Below are 23155 nucleotides of genomic sequence, written 5' to 3' on the forward strand. Positions count from 1 at the left end.
TTAGTTTCCAGTACAAAACTTTAGTTGCAATTGAAAATAAATTGCCTCAAAGTAATGCAAACTAGTATTATGCACTACTTTGCGTTAATTTCCGGCAAGAGGGCATCCCATGGCTGACACACGAGTGTACCTATCAGGGTTGCAACTAGGTTCAGTCTTTGGGGGGTGGGGAACCTAGTATTTCAAAGTAGGGGAGGAGCCATCTTCATAGCCCGTGTTCAAAATTATTTGTGGATGCTCACTTCACTGTTCTGATGCAATGCGTAATAAGGGGTGTCAATATTCTGGACAATATGCAGGGTTTACATAATAGCATTACTTGCATGTACTTTGGGGTTAGGGTTCTTGTTCTTTATTTTAGTTTAACAAATTACAATTGTCGCTCTTTAAGATACATGGTTCACGTGGACCTGGTAGGATGTGGGTTTTTGGGTGTTAGTTTCTATGGCAAGCAGTGCCAAATGCAGTTTAATACAGACATAAACAGTGTACAGGTCTCAGCCCGATATGGCTTGATAAAAAAAAACCTTTAGAAGATGTTCAGATGCTATGCTCCCAGATACGGTTTTTGGAAAAATAGTTTCAAATGGAGCTGGTTAAGAACATTTCTTTAGCTATTCTATTCATACGTTTGCCAGCACACAAAAACTTTCAGCATATCATTTAAAAAAATGTTTATTTCGGATTACAAATCCATAAAACATGCAAACAATAAAAATACAACGTATGCTAAAAGAATAATATTAAGTTGCCAGGTAATACGTTTCAGTATAATTATTATAAAAACTGTTGCTGTTCTAACATCTCTTGTGCAATTTAGCAGGTGTAAATGCTAGTCCTAAAAAAGGAGCATTAAAACACAATTCCAAGCAAAGATTAAAATAAGAGAAATGAACCCCCCTAAGTACAAATTAGTCTGTAAATTACATTTTCATACAGGGCAGGTACGAGTTTAAAGTGTATGATATTGTGGCAAAGAAGTTAGACAAACCCCACGTCGCAATTATGTGTGATTCATGGTTCTCTAAAGCAATGCTGTCTAAATGCCAGGTGGTTTAGGCAAGGTTGTAGAAGAGATGGCTATGTCCTGTTTTCGCATAAGCCAGGCGACAGGCAAACATTTTGCCACAATAATTATTATTATTATTATTGAAACAGTTTTGTATAGCGCGTGGTTACCCTAGAGCATCCCAGCGCTTCACCAAACAGAGTAACAGATTAAGAGAGAGAGAGGCACAGCGGTTTAACAAAAGAGAAAAGTTTTCAGTTGTTTACGAAAACGCAAAAGGCATGGCTCCGAGCACAAACCTAGGGGGAGTGAGTTCCAAAGGGTTGCAACCTTTACGGAGAATCTCCTCCCTCCTGAACGGGCCTTTTTGACCCTGGGGATCATGAGTAAGTGTTGTTGGTCTGAGCGTAGTGTTCTACTTGCCTTATATGGGGTCACCAGCTTTTGAAGGGCAGGAGGGCCTTTGCCTTGCAAGATTTTATGTGCAAGGCAGAGAGATTTAAATTTCACCCTTTCTCGCACTGGCAACCAATGCAATAATAACTATTAAGATTCTTAACGCTACTTCAAACTTCCAGAAGGACATGATCCACTTTTTACGAGGCTCCCTTTAAGCACTACAGAAGAGAAGAACACGATGCAGAGATTCAGGGAAGAGGGTGCATGCAGGACTTAAGGAGATCGACCCAGGGGTTTTTCTCCCACCTCGATGTGCAGCACCTTTGGATCGGAAGGGTCCCATACCTGAATTTTAAGTAGAGCTGTCTTGGTATAGGACCTGTGATGGTGTATAGAAAGGTTTCATACATTGGGATGTTTTCGTGATCTAGAAATTTGTCGGTTAGACTATCAGATTTATATTTCCTGATCTCTTCTGCCCAGAAGTATCCAGTGCACCTACCTTTGATTGACTGCTTTGGAATGAGAGCAGATTCATTCGAGGTTTCTCGAAGAGAATGAAGACCAAGCAGGTGATGAAGCAGATAAACTGCTGAATCCCTCTAGCTGACACATAAAACCGATATTGACACTTCTGAGAGAAAAATTAACAAGCATTTACAATGCAATAGGTCTCCCAGCATTAAAGTTTGAGTTATTGGCATTGTGTATGACAATGCGTTGCATCAAATTTTTAGCACACTTTGAATTGGTGAGCAGTGTGAGTGTGTGCAAGAGTATGGTGTTCTTGAAAGCAGTGTGGTAGAGAGTGCAGGAATTTGGGTGACCTGAGCAATGTGGATGATGCACCTCACACACGGGGCTGACACAGTTATTATTCACACAGCTCTGATGCACCTCAGGTACGGGCTCACAGATGTTATTATTCACACAGCTCTGATGATGCACCTCACGCACGGGGCTGACAGTTATTATTCACACAGCTCTGATGATGCACCTCAGGCACGGGCTCACAGCTGTTATTATTCACACAGCTCTGATGATGCACCTCTGGCACAGGCTTACAGCTATTATTCACACAGCTCTGATGATGCACCTCAGCACGGGGCTCACAGCTGTTATTATTCACACAGCTCTGATGATGCACCTCATGCACGGCCTCACAGCGGTTATTATTCACACACAGTGATGACCCCGGGGGCAGCCTGCACCTTCCTACGCTACTGTCTCTGCATATCACAATAAGTCTGGTAATGGGCAAACTGTCTTGGTTGGCATGACATGAGGAAGTCTGGTAATGGGCAAACTGTCCTGATTGGCATGACATGAGTAGGGAAATTTGAAGGAAAAAAAGGCAAAATTCATTTTCACAACCTCTTCTTTGAACTTTGCCAAGCAAACTATTTTAAAAAGACCCATGAAGACACCCGCCTGATTTTTCCACTCTGTGCTAGCAACATATGGGGGAAAGGCTTAAACGAAGGGCCACAGCTAAAGTGCACTCATTGGATTCAAAACAGAGTTGGTAGGATCCTGGCATCTGGAACATTTACACTTCTTAAAACGGCACCAGGGACACAAACATCCAACAATATCCAGTTTGCTGTGAGAATAAGCCATCATTTTCCCTTCAAATATTAAGCAATTTAAATGTTACTGCATGCAAAATGATGGGGGAAAATACATGTACTGTATGCAGCCTATGCAGTAAAATCAGAAACATTGACCGTAGTAATTCCCACTAATTCCCCCACAGCGAGTTATCAGATGCTTTCATTACAAATCCAGATTGCACTTTAACTTCATTTTAAAACACATCAGCACTGCAATATGGTGGCTCGTGAACAGGTAGGTGTACAGTAGGCTTCCAGGAGTTGTGCTTTAAGGGGTAACGTTGGCGCCTCCTGGATCCAGCGGTCACTGGATGGTGATGCGGGCCCTACAGTCATGTCAGAGGGACTGCAGGAGCAGGTGGTTATTACATGAGGTCCGGGTAGCTGAGGTGACGAGCATGCCGCCTCTTGCACCACCGCGGCCTGCCTCGTCCTCTAAGAGGTCACCCGGGAAGCGGCCGAGCAGTCAAGAAAGACATCAGGTAAAGCAGAAGAAAATAAAGCGGTACACAAAAATATGGCAAATGGAATCTGAACCTCGGCTACATTCAGTACCCCCTAGTATTGCAGTCATTATGATATTTTCTCTACTCGAGGTGAGCAAGTGGCAGGCACACTGCGCAGGTTTTCTAACTGACCCTACTACAATAACTGACTTTGCTGACATTTGCAGAAACGTTCTTTTGTTTGCAGTGGTGCAGTGTGGACTTTCAATGAGAGGGGTGCACATCGGAGTCCTCGTTTCTTATTAACAGTACGATCAGTTTAGGAGGGCAGTAGGGCTTCAGGTTGCAGATATGTATGACTTCCCAGACTTTATTGCTTGATTTTGCTTCCGAAAAAGTATCACTCATAACCGCTGAAATGTCACTCATAATTACACATAAATTATGAAAACGTCACACATAGCAATCTGAAACCTTGGCAGCTATGAAGGTCTACGTGCTCTTTCGAGACAGTTAACCACTTTCAACAACACCCCATCCCTCTCAGCCTCACCCCAAGCCGGGCCCCCTGTGCATGTTAAAGGTGCAGGCCTTACCTTGCTGTAGAGCTCAGAGGCGGACATCGCGGCGCCTCGTGCCCCTCCTTGCAGGGTGCACCGGATGAACGGAACTGGAAGCGTCTAGGCCGTGACTCCTCGCAGGTGGGCCTGTCCTGAACCCAAATAAGGCCTCCCCCGAGCCCGGCTCCCCGTACTTAAGCCCACCCTCCCCCGGCACCCCGCCTGGCCTCGCTTTGGCGCTGCAGGGTGTTTGAGCCGTTGCCAGGACTCGAACCCCGTAGCCCGGCTTCATAACCATCTGCTTCAACCTTGAAGGTAGTTATTACAGAACCTAGAGCCTTTACGTCAAAGTGTGTTTTGCATGCTTGTAAAATGGCCTGCCCATCCCCACTTCGCACTTATTTACACACACGCGCGTGCACTGAAACCTACGCACTGCTCCAGTCTGTACAAATTTCGGTGGAAACGTTTGGTTTGTTTCCTGTCTCAGTATCTCCATATCTCGGTGCAGGTTCGCGCGGCGTCCTCGCGCCGCCTTTAAAATGCTGTAGGGAGCCGTAGCACAGGCACCTGGGGGTCCTGTCGGCAGTGGGCCCCCTCTCGTTGCTGTACGTGGCTGCCTTGGGGTCACATGGTATTACTGACGCATGCAACCGTCAGGGAGGACACCCACGTGTGAGGAGGAGCGGCCGGGGATCGAACCGCCCACGGAGAGAAGCCGCGCCCACGGAGAGAAGCCCATGCCCTAGAGAGAGCCCCGCGGTGGCAGCTGAAGACCGGAGTAGCGGTAAGTGGCGGCGGGGGGAGGGGGCGGGGCGGGGGCGCTTGATGCACGTGTATGTGTGTGTGTGTGTGTGTGTGTGTGTGTATGCGTGTATGCGACAGCAGGGGTGAGTTCTCTTTATGTGGGGGTGCATGCGTGCATGGGCGCTCGTGTGTGTGTGTGTGTGTGTGTGTGTCTCTGCGTATGCGCATGCGCATAGGGTGTTGGAGCTTCCCAGGAGATGGCAGCTGAGCGTGTTCGCGCGCGCGTGGCCTACGCCGATCGCCTTTGCGCGCGGCCGGTGCTGTCTCCTGGGAAGCATAGTCAGCAACAAAAGATCTCCTGGCGGACACAGCGCTGACGCGCTGTTAAACGCCAGGAGACCTAAAAACGTGTCCCATCTGTGCTAACTATACATTGAATAATTATGTGAGACAAATAAATGAAAAGATTTAGTTACTGCATCCTAACAGCATGCAGATAAAGAGTAAATAACATAGGTTCATAGTAACTTGTTTCAGTTGCTAACCCAATGTGTAACAATCCAAAAGGTGAATGAGATACATTTTGATTTTACAAGATTTCTAACTATTCTTATCAAATTATTGATGTGTGTGATGAATTTAAAGTTTAACATATTCTAGAAATTTATGAGTGATATTGAGAGGCTTCATTCTAAAACTCCATATTTTGCATTTGTGAAATTGCGCACCAAGTGGGAAAAGAGAAAATATAGCAATAAGCAACAAAACGGTGACCAGTCCCCCTTTGCCAAGGGCCCTTAGTGTGCAGCAACACGTGTCGCTGATTTTTAGTAACTAGTGAACTGGTTGAGTTATAAACAATGTTTTTTGTTAAATCAGCAGCTTATGTGGCAGATGATTGATTATGTGGCAAATCTATAATTAGGTGAAAATCGCTGCGGTTGCACAATTGCATAATCTCAGTGCCCCTGGGTATACTGGCTGTAATGCGCGGGCTGCAACTTTAGTGCAAGGCATCCAAGGAGAACCATACTATATTTCATGGGATGCTGGTGGCTTGGCTTTTACAGCTGCTTGGAAGTGGAGGTTGCTGAACATCATTCATCATCATTGAAACATACCATTTACAGTCATTAATGATGAACTGTAGGGTCCAAGTAGGATGCTTTCTTTAACTCCAACAACTTCTGTTGTAGTCAAACAAAGTGCTGCTGCAGCCGGGCAAGAACGAGGAACCAGTGAACTTTTCCCAGGTATAAGGGCGAGGGAGCTACGACCGGCTGATTCTGATTGTCGTCGACGTTACTCCAGTGGACCCGAACCTACATGCCTCCTCTCCCTTCCTGACTTTGATTTCTGAACTATGTACCCCCCGGACTTCTCCTGGTACTCTAATTCTTACTCACTGGGTCACTCTCATGGACTTCTTTACGATTTTTCTTTTGCCCTGGCTGCCATTTTGCTGCTGTTCTCGGCCGCTTTTCTCTGGACTCTGACCTGCCGTCTTGTCCATTCCCTCGTCCTTTCCCCTCGTTTCCCCCTTTGACGATCCTTAAATATTTCTTCCTTTTTCTGATTTGGCTTTTCTCCATACCCTTGTATCCCTCCCACCCTCCCTTGGTGTTGTGACTGCGTCCCCCCTCCGACCCCACTCAATGGAACTCTGCTCTCCTGATTTTTTGGGTCTTGACCTGAGAAAATCTACTATTTGTATATATATGTATATAGAGATAACTCTAATCACTAGTATATGCAGTAGACCTTTGTACTCTCTACCATTCCTATGTGACTCTTAGAGTATATCCATTTGTATCCCTTCCTTATGTATATAGAGATAACTCTAATCACTAGTATATGCAGCAGACCTTTGTACTATCTACCATTCCTATGTGACTCTTAGAGTATATCCATTTGTATCCCTTCCCTATGTATATAGAGATAACTCTAATCACTAGTATATGCAGTAGACCTTTGTACTATCTACCATTCCTATGTGACTCTTAGAGTATATCTATTCATATCCCTTCCCTATGTATATAGAGATAACTCTAATCACTATTATATGCACTAGACCTTTGTACTATCTACCATTCCCATGTGACTCTTAGAGTATATCCATTCGTATCCCTTCCTTGAATGATTTTACTACCTTTACATTAGCAATTTTTTTTGTTGTTGTTTTTTTTCTGTTTGTATCTCTTCCTTGTGTGACTTTACAACTTGTACATTTGCAATTTTTTCTGTTTGTATCTTTTTGTAACGCATGTAATCCTAAGTCCTTATGTATCGCAACTGGTTCTTATGTAAAGCGCTCTGGCACCTTCGGGTAATGTTCGGCTATATAAAATTGCATTAAATAAAAATAAATAAATAAATAAATACTGTTATTCGAAAAAGGTTTTATCCTTAACATTATGAAAACAAACACTTCTATTTTAGCATAAACTGACTTCTGGTTATATTAGTTAGCTGCTGTTGTTGATTTCAGGCATGTTTGGGGGAAGCTGGAGGGCCTTGAGATTGTGAGCACTTGGGTGTGTCAAAGGTTTTGCTAAAAACAAAATATTCTGTACATTGTTTAGGTCCTTCATCATCAGGTAACTACATATAAATGAAGGGTCAGCTTAAATTAAAAGTAAATTAAAAAGTGCTACTCAGTGCTCAATGCAACATAGTACATTATTAAACCTCTAGTAGTTCACCTTAATAAACGGTCTGTATGTAACTAGAAAGCCACACAATTAAATCTTGGTTGGTGCAGTGGAGAATAGTGATTAGGATATTTGAACCTCTGCCTCCCTTCCCGGCAGGGTGCCAGCAGGACATGCTGTGCTCTTGTGGTTTCTGACGTCCCATTAGCCCCATCAGCAGGCAGTGCAGTTTTGTGGTTTAAGTCTTGTAGGCTTTAGTTTTTAACGTGCAGGAGGTTGAAAATTTGTGGGCAGCTCGGAGAAACCGAAGTTTACAGTGTGCATACGATGTTCATCTGTGCCAGTGCACTGTGTGTCACTCACTGGTGTTGCAGGTGTTTACAGACCAATATTTTGAAGGTTTGCTTGTTTTGTAACAAGCATTTGCAATGCAATAGGTCTCGCATTGGGAAAGTTTGAGCTATCGGTATTGTAAATGACAAATTTTTTATTTATGCGTTTGGTTTGAAAATAGCTAAATTAATAGCTTTGTCATTTACAATGCTAATAGTTGCAGAGGGTAGAGGGGAGAGTGGTGAGAGGGGGAAGTGTGGTGAGAGTGGTGAGAGGGGAGAGTGGAGAGAGTGGCGAGTGGTGAGAGGGGAGAGTCGGGAGAGTGGGGAGAGAGGAGAGAGAGGGGACAGAAGAGAGTGGTGAGAGGAGAGAGGGGAGAGTGGTGAGAGCGGAGAGTGGTGAGAGGGGAGAGTGGTGTGAGAGGGGAGAGAGTGGTGTGAGAGGGGAGAGAGAGGTGTGAGAGGGGAGAGTGGTGTGAGAGGGGAGAGTGGTGTGAGAGAGGAGAGTGGTGTGAGAGGGGAGAGAGTGGTGTGAGAGGGGAGAGAGTGGTGTGAGAGGGGAGAGAGTGATGTGAGAGGGGAGAGTGGTGAGAGAGGGGAGAGTGGTGAGAGAGGAGAGAGGTGAGAGGGGAGAGTGGTGTGAGAGGGGCGCCGTCTCCTGAGCCCGCTCTTTAATCCGTGGCCTTAGTGGCTCAGTAAAGTGCCTCGAGGCCACAACAGGGTCATTCCAAGTGTTTACTCAAAGAACAAATTTTTAAAGTGCTTGGGTTTGTGTAGCTCAACTGTTAATCGTGACTGGAGGCGAGGAAGTGTGTACCCAGAGGCCAGCAACATTCTTAAAAGGCCTGGTTTTGTGAACAGTGGAATGTGCAGCCTAGTGAGACAAATGAAATGCGGACCCCGGGCCCTCGAGAGACACACGTGAAATGTGGAGCCTTGGGACCTCGAGAGACACACGTGGTAAGCGCAGCTTCGGAGTCTCCTCTGCCATCACAAGGCTGCGCTCATCTCAGCTCAAGGGGTTTAGTGCCTGCTGCTGAGGTCTGTTTCCTGCCTGCTGAATGCTATGTCCGCTCAGACTTTCATCATTCTGCGGTCGATAACATGCGCACTGCTGGGGTCTGTCTCTTTGCTGATGAAGGTTATGCCTGCTAAGCCTTTCATCCTTCTGCGGTCGATAAGATGCGCACTGTTGGGGTTGGTGACGGTAGCTTGTGGCACGCACACACTGTAACTAATGACGTAGGCGGCCCGTACAGCCCCTGAGCACAGCTGGCATGACGGGTCCCGTGCTTGCTGAAGGCGTGCACTTAAGTGTTTTGCTTTTGGAGTTTTGGTATTTTTGACACAACCGATGGATGTTTATTTATTTATTGGCTTCTCTGTGGCGCTGCTGCCTCCCTCTGCCAAAAGAGCCCACGTCAGGCAAGATGAAAGGCGTGCCACGGGTAGCGCCTCGGGTATCTGGAGAGGGGAGGCGCCCTCGCAGAGGTTCCAAAGTATTCACACTGTTCCCCTACAGTGCCCCACCCCGCCAAATTGCCCTCCCGGTGCCAAAAGCCTGAGCTTAGAGCCCACGTCAGACAAGATGAAAGGCGTGCCACGGGTAGCGCCTCGGGTGTCTGGACGGGGGAGTCACCCTCGCAGAGGTTCCAAGGTATTCACACTGCTCCCTCCCCCCCCACACACTGCCCCCCTCCCTGCTGGGGGGGAGGGGGGCGCCTCTGCCAGGTGGTCTTGCACGTGGTACCTGGACACCCCACCCCCTGCCCAGATAATCCCCACTCAGCCCCATCGGGGGCTCACGGTGCCGTCTGCTGGGTGGGGGAGGGGGCAAGAAGGGGCGAGGAGGGGTGTCAGTAACCCAGCAATGAACGCCTCCTCTGAACCGAGGATGGGGTGTTTGAGGAAGGCAGGGCAGGAGGGCTATTAAAAGGCCTTTATGGGCTGTTAATGTCTACAGCTGAGCACACCTTTTATCCAATCCCCACCCCCCAGCCACTCTGAAATGAAATGAATGAGACTTATATAGCGCACGACTTACCCTGGGGCATCTCAGCGCTTGCTTAGGGAACCCGTCCTGGTATTCCCCTGTGAGATAACCCTGGCAGGGTATCCACAAGGTGAAAGTCAGGAATCCCACCGCGAGGGGCCGTTGTGGAGATTAAGCAAGCTATTGCCCAGAGTCGCAGAGTGTGAACCCGTGAGTCGAGAAGGCACCGGAGCGAGAATTAACGAGTCCGTGGAATTTTTGAGCCCAAGACCCGCCAAGGCGGGGAATTGAACCCTGGTCCCGGGCCGAACTCAAGCTCCAGGTCTGCCGCCTCTAACCCCTGAGCCACACTTCTCCACTTCAAATGTGCCGAGCACCGCAGCACGTGCAGCGCGTGAAACACTGCAGAGTCCTGATGGCAGCCGGACAAGTGGACAAGAGCTGCGAGGTGCTGTGCTGCAAAGGAGAGTACTGCGAGGCGCTGTGCCGAGGAGGGCTGCGAGGCGCTGTGCCGAGCGAGGAGGGCTGCGAGGCGCTGTGCCGAAGAGAGAAAGGCTGCGAGGTGCAGTGCCAGTGCCGAGATGGTGGACTGAGGACACACAGAGCCCCCTCTGTCCTTGTCATACTTCCTGCATCCGGGTTAGCAAAATCATTACAACCAAATCGGCTTAAACAACTACAAAAGGGGGAGGGTAGAGGGGAGCAAAATTCCATCACACATAGTGTGTCCCTCATATTTAAAGACATTCAATCAAGGGGAATTTGAGTTAACCGTAGCGCCATGGACATGTTGACAAGGAAATCGGCGAACCACACACTAGGGGGAATCTCGCCTTCGCCAATTGTAAAGCAATACACTATATCGGCCGTTGTGACAATGGTCTAAGTCAGTTTCTCGCCGCATTCTTACACAGTTATGAGGCATAACCTGAAGCAATAGTCCCTTTTAGGCCACATCATCACACAATTAGCAGGCATAACCTCAAATTAATAGTTAGCCTTGTCAAATCCAGGCAATAATACACCATGGCTTGTAGCAGTAATTATCGCATTTGCCTAGTAACTTTAAGTGGTAAACCAAGCATTCTCGAATTCAGCCAAATATAGCATACCGTGCAAATTCGGTATCCTCTGTTCCCTGTTCCGAAAAGGATTCTGAATTCATGGTCAACCCACCGCAATCTTTAAACTAGAGGAAATCGATGGTTACGGGCCGCTTTGGGTGGGAGGAGGCGGCCGGCTGTTTGACACGGACATGAAATTCGGCAGTCACTTTTTGCAATAGATGGCTGAACACGTGGAGGGGCCTCTACGCCACCCCCATGGACACCAACACAACCTACAACAATGACAAACATTCCACCGCAAAAATAACAAGTTCATGTTGTAGGGTGCCGCCGCGCTGCCCGCGGCGACCCGGAAGCTCTTAGCCGGCCGGCCAATCCGGTCGCGGCCGACCGGAAGTCCCGCCTCCCGAGGTCCGCGAGCTGCCGGCGCATGGAGCGCCCTGCCGGTCCGAATCAGCCCGGGTCCCCAGGAGGGGGCCGGGGAGAAGGAGGAGTGTGGCACCTGTTGCGGGGCTCCTCAGACCTGAGGGAGCCCCGATTGTGAAGAGGAGACGAGACGCGCGGAGCGCGAGAGGAGCCCGCCGGAAGAGCGCAGTCGGTGAGTGGGGCCCAGGGCTGAAGTGAAGTGCGTGCGTGCCTGTGTGTATGCCTGGGAGGGGTGGGGGAGGGGGAGGGGGAGGGGGAGTGTGTGCGCGCGTGTGTGCGTGTGGGAATGTGTGTGCGCATGCGTGACTGTGTGATTGAGAGAGAATGCGAGGTAGGGGATAGTGTGCCTATATGTGTGCCTGTATGTGTGTTGTATGCCTGCTTGTGCATGCGCGCGCCTGTGTGTGTGTGTGTGCGTGCATGCAGAGGGGTGGGGGCTGCCTGTGTGTGTGTGTGTGAGCAAGGGATTTGATTCGCGCATGCGCAGCTACCAGACGCTCGCTCCCGAGGTGAAATCTGACCTCGTCAAAGCGCGCGTCTGGTAGCTGTCCACATTCCTAAATACGGGCCACAAAAGGTCTGAAGCAGACACTCTCAATGCTCACGCATTGAGAGTAGGTCTGCTCGACCTAAAAAAGTGTTCACTGATTCAGTGTTGTAGCAGTAGAGCATGGCCCCTTAATCTGCCTCATATTTTAGGCAGCAGGCCTCGTATTTATGACTTATACAGACTATAAATGCTGCCTTACCGAGAGCAGCACAAACAGCCTCGCTGCACAGATCTGGGGAGCCCTACGCAAAATTAAATTTTCCCATTTGAGTGCCCATTTTTTTCTACCAAGGGCTTTTGAGGACACTATTGTTATATGGCCCCCTTTTGGGGTAATCTGTTTATGCAGGCCATATGGCAGCTATTTTCAGTAGCCTTAGTCAGGGCCACTGGAATTATGCAGCAGGGGAGGCCCAAGTTATGTAGCAGGGTTGGATAATATATGTGGCAAGCAGAGGCAAATTATGCAGCACATTTTGGGAAAGTATCACTTCATTATTTTGACATTTCTAAACTTGTTAACACTGTCTGGGCATTAGTTGCAACTCATTAGTACCACTTTAACACCCAAACACAGCAATAAGTTACATAATTATGACCAGTCAACCTTTACAGAGGATCTTCCACTGCACAGCAACACCTGTTGCTTTGTTTTTAATAACTTTTGAACTGTTTGAGCTCGAAACTATTTTATGTTAAAATCTGCATATTATTCACATGATGATGGATTATGTGGCAAAAGTATAATGATATGAAAGTCGCTGCAGCCACATATTCACATAATTCCAGTGGCCCTGGCCTTAGTGTTGCACTACCTCTGAGCACAACTTCACTGCCAGGCATCCCTGCTACTGACACATATGGTAGTGCTCCGCCCCATGTGTGACGTCTGACAAGACGCTATGCTTCACTTGAGCAGAACACATCGGTGATGCACTGGAGGACATGCAAGACACCATGCATCTCTTTCCTAATCCTAGACAGCAGACTTCAAAACAACCAAAGCTCCGGCCGCTCACCCAGATTTCAGAAATACTTGGAGTACTTGTATTTATTTTATTTATATGGTATTTCAATCTCGAAGAACTGCTACAGTTGGTAAGTAATATACCTGAGGAAAATTATTTGACAGAAATGAGCTTGAGAATAAACTAGCCACAATGATTTACAATAGATTTTCAATGCAATAGGTCTTGCATTTAAGCAAGTTCAAGCTATTGGATTGCAAATGGCAATGTCTTTTATTTTTAGAACCAATTGGTGTGTGGATCCGCACTCTTTGTGTTTCTAACTACTCAAATTATTACTCTGAGTTCCTCATTGTGGGCGGTGCATAGAATGGCAATCCAACTGAGCAATAGGGTTGTGTTAATACGTGATTGATATGTGTGTCCTGAATCCCAAGATACACTCCAAACTTGCACTCGTGAATCAATATTCATTCGAATTCAAAATAACTTATGCAGAAATGTTCATCTCATTCCATTGATTTATTTTTGAAATAGCGAAGATATTTTCATTGTTTGAGACATTCGATTTTCATGTCTTAAATACAATTTTGCGCCCAATGCATTTCGAGCATGCCGCCCTTCGTCAGGGGTCTTTGTAAACTCTGAAACAATATATCATATGTCTGATTTGGTACATGAAAGAAACATAACATTTTTTGAAATTCACAAAGTAATTTTACGAGTTGTATATTTACGACTGCAGAGTCTCCACAAACGTGGCGGAGACTGCAAATAAAAAGATAGGTAGTTGTAAAGATACTATTCATAAAATTCCTTTGTGGGTTGCAAAAAATGTTAAAATTTGACAAAAGTGTACGTTCACCTTTGTGAATTAGGCCCTACGTATCCAGGGCAGTGGGGGGTCCATACACATTTATCAAAATAGCACTGAACAATGACCTGTTCAGTCTTTTGGGGCGAGATGCTTGAAAGTGCAAGGCAATAGCACCAATCACTAACAGGCAAGGAAGGGGGCTGAGAACACATGCATGGGGCGGTCAGAAGCACACTTGAAACACTAGTGTGCAGCGCTCACCACAGTCTTTAGTGGTGCCATTCCTGTCCCTGGGCCAAACAGTATGTGGTTGCTCTCAGGTCTAGTCGTTGCTTTGGTCAGCACATGTCTCTTTTTAGCATCAAGTCAGAACTCCTTTCTTGTGCAATTTCTCAGCATTCCCAAAAAGTCCCCTAACCGGGCTGGGTAGCTGGCAGTCAAGGGCACCAGCTCTAGATATACAGAGGTCTTTCTCCAATATATTGTGGGGTGTCACCTGGGCACTGATCAGTGAAATTCCATTAACGCCAATTTCGGCCTTCTTCCAATACTTATACTCTGCTATCAAAGTTTGTAGATTTCACAAGCCCAGTTCTAAGACTGTGTTTAGGCAGTTCCTGTCAATTTACATTTTAACCCAGAATGGTCAAGCTTGTCCTTTAATGTTAAAGACACACAATTGATGGACGGAATGCAGAACAAATCAAACCTTTCACCCCCAGTCAAGAGATCTAGGTTAAATCCATCATTCTTTTGCTCACCATACCATCTCAGTTTAGACCTGGCCATATGCAAAGCAGTCTTGACCCTGTGCCTCATGGGACAGTCCAGCCCGAACTGTCAAGCAAGGTCCTCCCTGGACCGGAAACAAGCATCCTAGGATCGGTTTCGGGGTTTCACCCCTCATCAGCCAGGATAGCTTGATTCCAGTGGCACAGTAAGACCAGGACCCACGTCTGGTCATGGCTCACTTAGGGTGAGAAAGCAAAAGACACACAATTGATGGACGGAATGCAGAACAAATCAAAACATTCACCCCAGTCCAGAGATCTGGGTTAAATCCACCATTCTTTTGCTCACCATGCCACCCCAGTTTAGACCTGGCAAAATGCAAATCAGTCTTGACCCTGTGCCTCATGGGAACAGTCCAGCCCGAACTGCCAAGCCAGGTCCTTCCTGGACCGGAAACAAGCATCCTAGGACCGGTTTCGGGGTTTCACCCTTTAACAGCCAGGATAGCTTGATTCCAGGGGCACAGAGAGCCCAGGACCCATGTCTGGATATACCTAGCGCACTTAGGGCGGGAAAGCAAAATATACACAATTGATGGACGGAATGCAGAACAAATCAAAACATTCACCCCCAGTCAAGAGATCTGGGTTAAATCTACCATTCTTTTGCTCACCATGCCACACCAGTTTAGACCGGGCAAAATGCAAAGCAGTCTTGACCCCGTGCCTCATGGGAACAGTCCAGCCGGAATTGCCAAGCCAGGTCCTCCCTGGACCAGAAACAAGCATCCTAGGACCGGTTTCGGGGTTTAACCCCTTATCAGCCAGGATAGCTTGATTCCAGTGGCTCAGTGAGCCCAGGACCCATGTCTGGGCATACCTGGCGCACTTAGGGTGAGAAAGCAAAATACACACAATTGATGGACGGAATGCGGAACAAATCAAAACATTCACTCCCAGTCAAGAGATCTGGGTTAAATCCATCATTTTTTTGCTCACCATACCACCCCAGTTTAGACCTGGCCATATGCAAATCAGACTTGACCCTGTGCCTCATGGGAACAGTCCAGCCCGAACTGCCAAGCCAGGTCCTCCCTGGACCGGAAACAAGCATCCTAGGACCGGTTTCGGGGTTTCACCCCTCATCAGCCAGGATAGCTTGATTCCAGTGGCACAGTGAGACCAGGACCCACGTCTGGTCATGGCGCACTTAGGGTGAGAAAGCAAAAGACACACAATTGATGGACGGAATGCAGAACAAATCAAAACATTCACCCCAGTCCAGAGATCTGGGTTAAATCCACCATTCTTTTGCTCACCATGCCACTCCAGTTTAGACCTGACAAAATGCAAATCAGTCTTGACCCTGTGCCTCATGGGAACAGTCCAGCCCGAACTGCCAAGCCAGGTCCTCCCTGGACCGGAAACAAGCATCCTAGGACCGGTTTCGGGGTTTCACCCCTCATCAGCCAGGATAGCTTGATTCCAGTGGCACAGTGAGACCAGGACCCACGTCTGGTCATGGCGCACTTAGGGTGAGAAAGCAAAAGACACACAATTGATGGACGGAATGCAGAACAAATCAAAACATTCACCCCAGTCCAGAGATCTGGGTTAAATCCACCATTCTTTTGCTCACCATGCCACCCCAGTTTAGACCTGGCAAAATGCAAATTAGTCTTGACCCTGTGCCTCATGGGAACAGTCCAGCCGGAATTGCCAAGCCAGGTCCTCCCTGGACCGGAAACAAGCATCCTAGGACCGGTTTCGGGGTTTCACCCCTCATCAGCCAGAATAGCTTGATTCCAGTGGCACAGTGAGACCAGGATCCACGTCTGGTCATGGCGCACTTAGGGTGAGAAAGCAAAAGACACACAATTGATGGACGGAATGCAGAACAAATCAAAACATTCACTCTCAGTCAAGAGATCTGGGTTAAATCCACCATTCTTTTGCTCACCATGCCACTCCAGTTTAGACCTGACAAAATGCAAATCAGTCTTGACCCTGCGCCTCATGGGAACAGTCCAGCCCGAACTGCCAAGCCAGGTCCTCCCTGGACCGGAAACAAGCATCCTAGGATCGGTTTCGGGGTTTCACCCCTCATCAGCCAGGATAGCTTGATTCCAGGGGTACAGTGAGACCAGGACCCACGTCTGGTCATGGCGCACTTAGGGTGAGAAAGCAAAAGACACACAATTGATGGACGGAATGCAGAACAAATCAAAACATTCACCCCAGTCCAGAGATCTGGGTTAAATCCACCATTCTTTTGCTCACCATGCCACCCCAGTTTAGACCTGGCAAAATGCAAATCAGTCTTGACCCTGTGCCTCATGGGAACAGTCCAGCCCAAACTGCCAAGCCAGGTCCTCCCTGGACCGGAAACAAGCATCCTAGGACCGGTTTCGGGGTTTCACCCTTTAACAGCCAGGATAGCTTGATTCCAGGGGCACAGTGAGACCAGGACCCAAGTCTCGGCATGACGCACTTAGGGTGAGAAAGCAAAAGACACACAATTGATGGACGGAATGCAGAACAAATCAAAACATTTACCCCAGTCCCGAGATCTGGGTTAAATCCACCATTCTTTTGCTCACCATGCCACCCCAGTTTAGACCTGGCAAAATGCAAATCAGTCTTGACCTGGTGCCTCATGGGAACAGTCCAGCTTGAACTGCCAAGCCAGGTCCTCCCTGGACTGGAAACAAGCCTCCTAGGAGGCTTCACTCCTAATCAGCCAGAATAGCTTGATTCCAGTGGCACAGTGAGTCCAGGACCCATGTCTGGGCATACCTGGCGCACTTAGGGCGAGAAATCAAAAGACACACAATTGATGGACGGAATGCAGAACAAATCAAAACATCAACCCCCAGTCAAGAGATCTGGGTTAAATCCATCATTCTTTTGCTCACCATGCCACCCCAGTTTAGACCTGGTCATATGCAAATCAGTCTTGACCCTGTGCCACATGGGAACAGTCCAGCCCGAATTGCCAAGCCAGGTCCTCCCTGGACCGGAAACAAGCATCCTAGGACCAGTTTCGGGGTTTCCCCCCTCATCAGCCATGATAGCTTGATTCCAGTGGCACAGTGAGCCCAGGACCCACGTCTGGGCATGCCTGGCGCACTTAGGGCGAGAAATCAAAAGACACACAATTGATGGACAGAATGCAGAACAAATCAAAACATTCACCCTCAGTCAAGAGATCTGGGTTAAATCCATTATTCTTTTGCTCACCATGCCACCCCAGTTTAGCCCAGGAAATATACAACTCAGTCTTGACCCTGTGCCTCATGGGAACAGTCCAGCCCGAACTGCCAAGCCAGGTCCTCCCTGGACCGAAAACAAGCATCCTAGGACCGGTTTCGGGGTTTCACCCCACATCAGCCAGGATAGCTTGATTCCAGTGGCACAGGGAGCCCAGGACCCACGTCTGGGCATACCTGGCGCACTTAGGGCGAGAAAGCAAAAGACACACAATTGATGGATGGAATGCAGAACAAATCAAAACATTCACCCCCAGTCTAAAGATCTGGGTTAAATCCATCATTCTCCTTTAATGTTAGCAGGAATCTGTGTGGGATTGGGAATTCCTGGTTAGTGGAAGACAAAACAAAGGCACAAAGGAAGGTAAGGCCCTTTCACTCAGCTAGCTCTCAACCTTTTGGGGTAACGCCTGTGGGGGAGAAAGGCGCAGGAAAGGGGCACAAACACTACTTGTCAAAGAGGTCCTCTTTTCCTGAACTTCTACTGCCTAGACTCTAGGAGCTTATAGATGAGAGGCTTGCGCAGCCGAAGTATCACTAATTTTGATGTTTCGTAGGCGCAAGCCTCTAAATCTAATCTATGAGGCAATGCAAAGCCGCTCTGCGTGGCTTTGTGTGAGCACAAGACCCACATCTAAGCATGGGTCGCATCACAATTTATTGTTACCCTGCAGACCATACTATCTCAGGTTGGACCCTGCTCCAATAGGTGCAGTCCAGCTCAATATGCCAAACCAAGTCCTCCCTGAACCAGCACACAAGCAACCCAGAACCAGTTTTACCCTTAGTAGGGGTTTATCACCAGGGTATAGCTTAATTCCAGTGACGGGGGTGCAAAGGACCGACTCCTGGGCATACTCATCCTACATAGGGCGACATGCTACATACAGTGTACAAAAAGTGATGGATGCAGGGCCGGACTGGGAACCCAAAGCAGCCCTGGGAATTTTGTCAGACTGCCTCCACCCCGGATGGGTGGCTGCAGGAGTGAAGCACTGCTGCTTGACATAACTGGCCCCCAGCACTGCTGCTTATGTTACTGGGGGCTGATACTGCTGCATCAATGCAAAAACATCCCCCAGTAACAAAACTGTCCCCCACTGCTTCAAAACCGGCCCCCACCCTTCCAGTCTACCAGGCAAATGCCTGATGCCAGCAAAACCAGTCCGGCCCTGGATCGATTAAATGCTTGGTTTCTTTGATGTCCTCAGTTTTATTTCTGCAAGGAAGGGGCACCTTCCTCCGAGGGTACCTTTTTCCACTTCCCCCCTACCTGCTGAATGTTTCCCATCCCTGCCCCTTGGTTTACATATACCTTCTGTTTAAAACAGGTGGTAAATGTGAACGTTAAACCTTCCAGAACAGTGAACAACTTGTGGATTTTTGCCACGTAAAACTGGGTCTGAACAGTTATGCCCCATTCCAAGAAAATTAACTTGTAATTGGACGATACCGGTATTTAATTCCTGCTATTTCCAGAAGTTAAAAACTGCAGGAGTGTAATTTGCAGCATTATATAAAATGAAACCACAAAATGTAATTCACAGGATGTCAGAATGCAACATTTCTTTCGTTGAATTTGCATTCAAATGGCGGTACATGTTCTGAAAGGCCTCACAGCGACAGGAAATAAAACTAACCACAACTGAGACTTATTTTCTCATTTCATAGACACCATTACACGCTTCCACCACGTCATTGTCTCTGCCAGTTAAACAAATAGAAAAAAGGGCACCCTGTATTTTGTTGTAGATGAAGGGTCTCAGGCTGCTTTTTGCGAATGGCAAGCGAAATCAGCAGTTTTTATATTGTATCCTAGTCGCTTATAATAAGCAAATGCTGGTTTGCATTAAGAGGGAATATAGGAAAGGTGGGAGGAATCTGTAGTGTTGCTGCCAGTGGGGTGTACCACTGCAGCACACGCCCCCTCCCACTGTTTCCAATTGTTTCCCCCTGAAGCGTGAAAGGGCTGTGGTAGAGCCCAGACGTAAGCGTGGACACGCTACAATGTTAATAAAGAGCCCAGGGCCCTGGGTGTGGGGAGTAAGTTACTAGCCACCAACAGTAACGCATGTGTCCCGTGTCCCTATCTTGTAGGCCTAGACCAGGACACTACATTGGCGACGACGGTGGTCTATTGCCTGCCCACCGTGTGCCCTGCTGCACCGTGACCCTGCCGGTCACTCACGGCTGCCCCGCAGCCCAGCGCCGTGCCACCCTGCGTGTGACACGCTACTCTGCTTTCCGGAGCTGCCTGCCGCCTCTGTGGCTCCACCGGACCTCGCCTGGCCCGCCTCCGTCCCAGCAACACGAAGACCTACATCGCCTCGGTCCCGGCGAGGACCCGCCTGCCGGTAGCTGCCCACGCTACCTTCCAGTACCTCCACGCGGCCTCCGTCAGCCCATCGGCCGGTCCAGCGGCCGCCTCGCCTGCGGAGTCTGGTGCGCCTCCGACAGGTACGGGCCGCTACCCGCCGCTCAGTCCTGCTGTCCCTGAGCCCTACCTGCGCCTCGCTCCCGCCGTCCCTGGGCCCGCGTACGCCTCTCCGTACGCCGCCAGGCCCGCGCGAAGCACCAGCGGTCACGGTCACGCGCATGCGCAGTGGGCGCCCGGCGGCATTTCCTCACGCATCTCGCGTGTCCTCGGCCCGCTAGAGCTGCCAATCACCACGCTTCCAGCGGGACAGAGCCTGCCTGTGCCTCAGAAGTGCCTACGTCTCCCCACTGTGCGTGTGAGAGCTCAGAAAACCCGCCTCTACCTGCCAACACAGCGCAAAGGTCCCGCCTAGTCTTGCTTCCGCCTCCATGGCCAACGTGCCGCCCCTAGAGCCTTTTTCCATCACGGGCACACCACCCTCGCAGGCTACTCGATGGAGGAAGTGGGTGGAACGGCTTGAAAACTACTTCAATGCGGCAGACATTGCGGTGGCGCGGCGCCGTGCAATGCTTTTGCACCTGGGAGGAGAGGCTATTCACGACATCTCCAAGGACATCACGGAAGGCGACCCACCACACACATACGCCACCCTGCGAGACGCCATTACAAGGTACTTCGAGCCCTTTACTAGCGCGGATTACGAACGTTTCCTGCTCCGACAGGCTCGCCAGCTCCCCGAGGAGTCGGTGGATGTATTCTACGCGCGTCTTAAGAAGCTGGCCAGCACGTGCACGCTCCCGGACGCAGAAGACGAAATTTGCGCCCAATTCATTCAGTGGTGTGCCTCTCTGAAGCTGCGAGAGAGGGTGCTAGAAACGGACGCCATGCCTATGCGCGACATCCTCGCTTTAGGACGCTCTAAAGAACTCTCCAAGGCTCGTGCAGCCCACATGGAGCCGAATCCAGCAGTCAAAGTCAAGACAGAGCCGGTGTGCGCGGTCAAGTCACGACGTCCAGACGACCGGACGAGACCTCAGAAGAAAGACCAGCCACATCAGCCCCAGCCCACCCGCGATCGAACCTGCATTTGGTGCGGAGGTGCCACCCCACACAAAGGCACCTGCCCAGCCCAAGGTAAAATCTGCAGCGCGTGCGGGAAAGCCAACCACTTTGCGAGCGTCTGTCTATCGTCGCAGCGGAAGAAACAAAGCGGCCCACCCAGAAGGGCGCGACAAGTGACGCCACTGCTGAACACGTCAAACAGCAGCGACATGGACGACGACGAGGAAGACGCCGCGTCAGTCCACGTGGTGCGCATGCTTAACACCTTAGCTGCCACGTCGTCAAACGAACCTATGTGCACCGTCCATGTCCATGGCCAAACAGTCAGAGCCCTCATCGACACTGGCGCGACGATAAATCTCATGGCCGCCAGTGTGTACCAGAGCTTGGAAGACGCCCCCACGCTTCACCCCACCAGAGTGCAAGTGTTCGCCTACGGGACCCGACGCCCATTGCGCCTGTGCGGAGTATTCCGAACAACCGTGTCTCACAATTCCACGCAGCTGCAGACAAAGATCTACGTCTCTCAAGAAGGTTCAGGGTTCCTCCTGGGGTGCAAGACCGCACGAGAACTCGGACTCATCCACTTTGCCCTGACTGTGCAAGCCCAAGGCCTAGATCATCTGGTCGCAGAACATTCCTCGCTGTTCGAAGGGATCGGATGCCTACGAGGGCCCCCCGTCCGACTCCACATTGACCGTTCAGTGGCCCCAGTAGCCCTCCGGCACAGGCGGATTGCATTCCACCTCCGGCCCAAAGTGGAAACCGAGCTGAGGATGTTAGAACAAGCCGGAATCATCGAACGGGTGACTGGACCTACCCTGTGGGTATCCCCCAATGTCGTGGCCAAAAAGCCGAAGCAACCCGAAGTGGTGAGAATATGTGTGGATATGCGCCTCCCCAACCTGGCCATTAAAAGAGAACGTCATCTGACGCCAACCATCGACGACATCATCGGGGAACTCGCAGGGTCCAAGTGGTTCTCCAAGATGGACCTGAGATCGGGATACCATCAGATCCCGCTTCACCCAGACTCACGTCCAATCACGACCTTCTCCACACACGCCGGCCTGTGGAGATACACGAGGCTCAACTTCGGCATCTCAAGCGCCGCCGAGGTGTTTCAAAATATCATACACAACGTCCTCCAAGGCCTCGACGGAGTACTAAACGTGAGCGATGATATCCTAGTGCATGCCCCGACTCTGGAAGAACACATCAGGCGCCTCCAAGCAGTATTCAACCGTCTAAATGAGAAAGGACTAACTCTCCACAAAGACAAGTGCGAGTTTCTGCGCAAAGATATAAGTTTCTTCGGATACAGTTTCTCCGATCAAGGAGTAGGCCCAGACCCTGAAAAAGTGAGAGACATCCACAACGTGCCAGCTCCCACCTCTATAACAGCAGTCCGCAGTTTTTTGGGCATGGTGACATACTGTGGGCGTTTCATAAAAGATCTGTCAGATTTAACTGGACCACTTCGCGACCTCACGAAGTCTAATGCCACCTGGGTGTGGGGCCCGGAGCAACAGGAGTCCTTTGTGAACACGAAAGCAGCCCTGTCAGCTGACACAACACTGGCATACTTCAACCCACAAAACGAGTCACAACTGCTAGTTGATGCCAGTCCCACTGGCCTGGGAGCCGTCCTGTCACAACGACAACCATGCGGGGAATGGGCACCCGTGGCGTACGCCAGCCGCACTCTCACGCCTACCGAACAACGCTACTCCCAAATTGAGCGGGAGGCCATCGCTATTCTGTGGGGGTGCCGCCACTTCCACATTTACCTCTATGGACACCCTTTTTCAGTAGTTACCGATCATAAGCCCCTCATACCACTCTTCCAAGGCTCCTCCTCTCGCCCGCCCCGAGGATTGAGAAATGGGTGTTGCAGCTGCAAGAGTTCCAATTCACAGTGGAATACCGCCCCGGCACGCGTAATCCTGCAGACTATCTGTCAAGACACGCCCGTCCAGTCACCGACGCGGAAGCAGCCGAAGCAGCCGCCACAGAAGAATACGTCCGACTGATCGTCGAACGGTCAAGGCCACGTCCCATGTCTCTGGAAGAAGTATCATGGGCCACTAAGGACGATGACTGCCTCCAAATCGCAATCCATGCCATAGAGTCCGGGG

General features: G+C 49.4%; 1 protein-coding gene and 1 pseudogene across 1 annotated transcript in view; both read right to left on the reverse strand.

Moving 5' to 3' along the window:
* Positions 1-23155, reverse strand: part of RIGI (RNA sensor RIG-I) — an 818172-nt gene that overhangs the window by 790443 nt on the left and 4574 nt on the right. The window lies entirely within an intron of this gene.
* Positions 4572-4700, reverse strand: LOC147727397 (small Cajal body-specific RNA 14; annotated as a pseudogene).

The sequence above is a fragment of the Lissotriton vulgaris genome, chromosome 3_1 (assembly GCF_964263255.1).
Source record: "Lissotriton vulgaris chromosome 3_1, aLisVul1.2, whole genome shotgun sequence".
NCBI classification, from domain to species: domain Eukaryota; kingdom Metazoa; phylum Chordata; class Amphibia; order Caudata; family Salamandridae; genus Lissotriton; species Lissotriton vulgaris.